Here is a 6,064-nt window from a genome sequence, read left to right as displayed (position 1 = left end):
TTTAAGACTTTTGTTATGAATTATAACATGAATGGGTGGGACAGGAGCATTGGTGAGCTTCATGCAATGCTCAAGACGGCCGAGATGGGAATGGGTAAAAAGGTTTTACCGGTTCTCACGATCAATGAGGGAGGCAATAGGAAGAGGCATCACCCGGAACCTAAGGCAAAGGTTGCCAAAGTAAGGGACAAGTCATGGCTAAGTTCAAGGAAAAGGCGAAAGAGGGACCACCCAAACCGAAGGAAAAGAAGCCAAAGGTTTGCGCGGAGGATCCTTGTTTTGGATGTGGGGAGATAGGGCATTGGATGAGGAATTGTCCAACCTATCTCAAAGAGTTGAAAGCTAAGAGGGATGCGGGTCAAACCTCGGGTACAACTTTCATGATTCATGTTGATCTTAATATTATTTCCTCTAACACATGGGTATTGGATACCGGACGTGGAACTCATATTTGCAATTTGTTGCAGGGGTTCAAAGGAAATGAAGGATTCAAAAAGGGATGTAACATCCAACTTTTGTTAAATAAATAACAGAAAGTTTTGTATATAATTGTGTGTCGTTAAAGTAGTCATGTGTTAAGTGTTGGGAAGTAGGAATTGGGAATGGGAGGTGGGACCCATGAAACCTCCTCCATGTAAACCTAACCACTTATTCCTTTCTTTTCTCTTCTCATCCTAACACACTCAAGAAACACACACAAACTCTCTCTCTAGCACTCGGATTTAAATCCGAGCCAAAGAAGGGTGGAATCTCGTGTTTAACATCATCAAATAACAAGAATCATGTCCAGATCTACGTATTGTCCAGATCTAAACTAGAACCCAAAGCAAAAAGGGTAGGTTTCGGTTTAAATGGTTAAGTTTTATGGTTAAAATCGTCATGCAAACAGATATAATGGTAGATCGGGTTGTGAAATGTAAGAAAAATATAAACTTGGTAAGTTATAACCTCTTGGGTGCACTTTAAGATGAAAATGTGGCGTTGGATTATGAGAGATATGGGCTCAGGATCAGGTGCATGGGGTCAGAATGTGTCGAAAGATGGCTTTAAAATGATAAAAATGACGAAAGGAAGGAATTTCGCATTGCACAGCCATGCGAAGCGAAAAAGATTCATGCGAAGCGAAAAAGTTTCATGCGAAGCGAAAAAGTTCCATGCGAAGCGAAAAGCACGCGAAAGTCATGCGAAGCGAAATTCTTCCATGCTAAATTTTAAAAATTTATTTTCTGATGCATTTTTGTTAAAGGACTATTAATGAAAATAAAAATTTTCCCAGCCAGGGGCGCTGCCCCTTGGACCCTGCTAGGGGCTGCCGCCCCTAGACCCCGCTACCAGGGCCGCTGCCCCCGGACCCCCGTTAGTTGAGGGTTTCATAAATTTAGATGTAGGAAGTAGTGGTAATAGATAATTGACACGCGTATTGTATTGTACAGTTAGCCGTGCACAACTAAAGAAGGGGATTACCATTAACGGCGAGAGAAATCGACTCCAGGTAAGTTCTAGCCCCATTTCTCTTTGAAATGTTTTCGGGGCTGTGTGCATACTCCTATGTGGTAGTTAATACATTTATTTAATGGATAAGTGTATGAGACGTGTATGACTATGTATTGAATGTTATAACCATATAATGATAGTATGAATGAGCATGTGTGTATATATATATTATTATGTACACGAGACAGGTATGCTGGTATGGGTACTCGAGGCAGAAGGGACCAGACCATTATAATATCTGTGATGTTAGGGACCAGACCCTTATAATATCTATGATGTTTAAGATAGACTAGCTTATGGTATACCATAGGGTTGTATGAAAGAAAGTATGTAAGTACGTATGCATGTAAGTAAGGTATGAATACGCATCTTCGGATACATGTAAGTAAGGATGTGAATGTATTGTATGCTAATTGATTTTCTAGAACTCACTCAGCGTAGCTGACTTTTAGTATGCACGCAGGCAAATAGGTTGAGGTAGCTGGCTTGAGGAGGGACACATGGCATGGACTGAAGAGACTGGCATCCATGATGAAGTGTTATGACTGTTTTAATTAAATATTTATGAAAAGACAATTTGTATGTTAAGATAAGAATGAATGTTTTATAATGTGATGTTGAAGTTTTTAATTTTTCCGCGAAGTTTTTAATTTACTCTGATTTTAGAACTGTGTTTATGAGTAAATCCAACACCAAAGTAGGGTTACCGGGAACGGGGCCTTACAAGGGAGATATTAGTCTCTTCATGGGCAACGGAGCAAAGGTTGTTGTCGAAGCCAGAGGGGACTACATTTTGAAGCTTCCAAATGGTTTTGAAGTTATTTTAAATAATGTTTTGTATGCTCCTAGTTTGACTAGGAATATTGTCTCCGTTTCCTTGTTAAGACAATATGGTTATGATTTTAAGTTTATGGATGATTGTATTTATGTTTTCATGAATGATGTATTTTATTTTAAAGCAATGCCATCTAATGGCATTTATGAATTGGTTCATAATAACACATCTTATGATAATATGTTAAACCAATCAAGCACCAAAAGACTCAAAATGGATTTGAGTAAAACTTATCTTTGGCATTGTCTCCTTGGTCATATAAACAAAGATCGCATACATACACTTCAAAAGAATGGTCTTTTGGAATCAAGTGAAGGTGATTCATTTGATAAATGCGAGTCTTGTATGTTAGGAAAGATGACCGAGGACCCCTTTAGTGGGACAAACGAAGGGGCAAAAGACTTATTAGGTATCATACATTCGGATGTATGTGGTCCTTTTAAGGCAATGACAAGGAATGGTGAAAGATACTTCATTACCTTTATTGACGACTATAGTCGTTATGGGTATGTGTACTTGTTAAGACACAAAGATGAAGCTTTTGAAATGTTCAAAATCTTCCAAAATGAAGTACAAAATCAACTCAATAAAACCATCAAAGTACTTCGTTCGGATAGAGGAGGAGAATACCTAAGCGATGCTTTCCAAGATCATCTTAAGAGTTGTGGGATCATCTCACAACTTACTCCACCCGGAACACCACAACACAATGGTGTATCCGAAAGAAGGAATCGAACTCTATTGGATATGGTTCGATCTGTGATGGCTAGAAGCACATTGCTTCTATCATTTTGGGGTTTCTCTTTGCTCTCCACGGCCCATATTCTAAATATGGCCCCAACCAAGAAAGTGGACAAGACACCTTTTGAAATATGGAATGGAAGGGCTCCATCATTATCATATTTAAAGGTATGGGGTTGTGAGGCTTATGTCAAGAACAACACCCAAAACAAACTTGAAAGTCGATCCACTAAGTGTATCTTTGTAGGATATCCCAAAGATTCTAAGGGATATTATTTCTACAACCCAACCGAGCAAAAAGTGTTTGTTGCTCGAAAGGCCGAGTTCTTGGAAACTAAGTTCCTTATGGAAGGTACTAGTAGAATGGTGAAACTCGAGGAGGATCGAGAACCACAAGTCGATACACGTTTGGTTGATACTAGCAATCATTAAGAGGTTGTTGAGAATGATCAAATGGTTGATCAAAACACACAAAATGTTCGCAAATCCGGTAGAATTAGTTATCCACCCGAAAGATATGGATTTTTCATGGATGGATGCTATGTGGTAGATTCGGATGAACCCACCACATACCGTGATGCAATGTCACAATCCGATTGTGACAAATGGCTTGAAGCCATGAACTTTGAGATGCAATCCATGCATGACAACCAAGTATGTGATTTGGTTGTACAACCTCTTAATTCCAAACCGGTTGGAAGTAAATAGGTTTTCAAGAAGAAAACCGATATGCATGGAGACTTGGATACTTATAAAGAAAGACTTGTAGCAAAGGTTTCACTCAAACTCAAGGGGTTGACTATGATGAAACTTTTTCTCCCTTAGCAATGCTAAAGTCTATTAGGATATTATTTGCCATAGCCGCACATTATGACTATGAGATATGGCAAATGGATGTCAAAACTGCTTTTCTAAATGGGCATCTTGAGGAAGATGTCTATATGGTTCAACCCGAAGGTTTTGTCGATCCACAACATCCTAACAAAGTATGCAAGTTAAAGAAATCAATCTATGGATTGAAAAAAGCATCTAGAAGTTGGAATCACCGTTTTGCTGAAGAAGTTAAGATATTTGGATTCATCAAAAATGGTGATGAAGCTTGTGTGTATAAGAAAGCTAGTGGGAGCATCATTACCTTCTTAGTATTGTATGTTGATGACATACTACTATTTGGGAATGACATTCCAATCATGGAAGGTGTAAAATCATGGCTTGGAAGTTGTTTTTCCATCAAAGATCTTGGTGAAGCCGCCTATATTTTGGGAATAAAGATCTATAGGGATAGATCAAGGCGGTTGATAGGTTTAAATCAAAGTGCATACATTGACAAAATCTTGAAAAGGTTCAAGATGGAGAACTTTAAGAGAGGTTTGGTACCAATTCAAAGAGGAACGATATTGAGTACATCTCAATGTCCAAGCTCAAAGGATGAGCAAGAGAAAATGAATGGAATCCCATACGCATCGGCTATTGGATCCATCATGTATGCAATGAAATGAACTAGACCGGATTTGTCATGCGCTTTAAGCATGACAAGTAGATTCCAACATAATCCGGGAAGTAGCCATTGGATGGTGGTTAAGAGTATATTGAAATACCTTAGAAGGACTAAGGACATGTTTCTAATATACGGGTCGGGTGAGGAGGAAATCGTTGTAAAGGGTTACACGAATGCGAGTTTCCAAACTGATCGAGATGATTCTCGATCACAATCGGGATATGTTTTCATTATGAATGGTGGGGCAGTCTCTTGGAAGAGCTCGAAACAAGATGTGGTAGCTTTGTCCACCACAAAATCGGAATACATCGCCGCCTCATTGGCAGCTCAAGAAGCTGCATGGATTAGGAAATTCATTGCCGACCTAAAGGTGGTCCTTACCATTTAGGACCCTCTAGAAATATTTTGTGACAACGAGGGTGCGATTGCTCAAATCAAGGAACCTCGTGCACATAAGAAGATGAGGCACATTGAGCGGAGGTTCAACTACATAAGGGATGAAGTTGAAAAGGGAAAGATATGTATTCGCAAAGTTCACACCGATCAAAACATTGCGGATCCACTCACAAAGCTCCTTGAAAGTCCAAAGCATGAAGGTCACACTTGTGCCTTAGGACTTCGATATTCTAGTGATTGGATATGATCGAATTTTGTATTTGGATATCGGAACAATTGTTATTTTGACTCATTCATATGATTATGATTTATGATTATGACATTTTGAGTTATGTTCCATTTTAGCATGTTTAAATCCATTAATAAGTTACTTATTCTAAATGTCCGTAGTCGCTCATATTTGTGGGAGCAAATATGAAGGTAAGACTATTATGAACTTGGATTGGTGGGTATTCATAAGTTATGAATATAGAGCAAGGATTGCTGCCAAGGTTCATAGATATTTATGGGATATAAATATTGGACTGACCCGCTCTCAAATGTTACTACATGGAATCTTTGTGATTGATCATAAGTAAATTTGAGGAAAGGCGAATATCATAGTATCCTCCAACCTGAGATACATATTGGGTCTTGATATTCACCAAGTATTATGCTTTGACTTAGTTCTTAGCTGCTCTGAAACATGACGGTACATAAGTCTAAGATCAGGTATGGTACTAGGTGATTGTGAAAGACGTATGTAGTCAAAAGGGGATTTGTCCCTCTTATTCGTTGAGAGTAAGATGTCTAAGGCCTGCTAAGTTAAATCAACTGAGAATGATCACTATATATCTCTGGGTTTGACATGACATCTGAGGCAAAAGGATAAATGATAGATTCACCTAAATCATTTCAAGTAAGGGACTTGAAGGGGATGATGTTATTGAATGGCACTTCGTCATGCGTATTAGGGGTAGTAAACCGTAGTTTGGCGGTCTTTGCTACTTGCATCAATCTTCTATGTATCTTGTGCAAGTGGGAGATTGTTGGACTTGGTCTGCCCAAAGACACATATTATAATTGATGTGGCTAGTACGTTATAATCCAAGTCGGGTCAT

Source organism: Bidens hawaiensis, unplaced genomic scaffold, assembly GCF_021521415.1.
Source record: "Bidens hawaiensis isolate Kalapana, Puna unplaced genomic scaffold, B.hawaiensis_p1.1 tig00047522_1, whole genome shotgun sequence".
NCBI classification, from domain to species: domain Eukaryota; kingdom Viridiplantae; phylum Streptophyta; class Magnoliopsida; order Asterales; family Asteraceae; genus Bidens; species Bidens hawaiensis.
Note: the sequence above shows the minus strand (reverse complement) of the source record.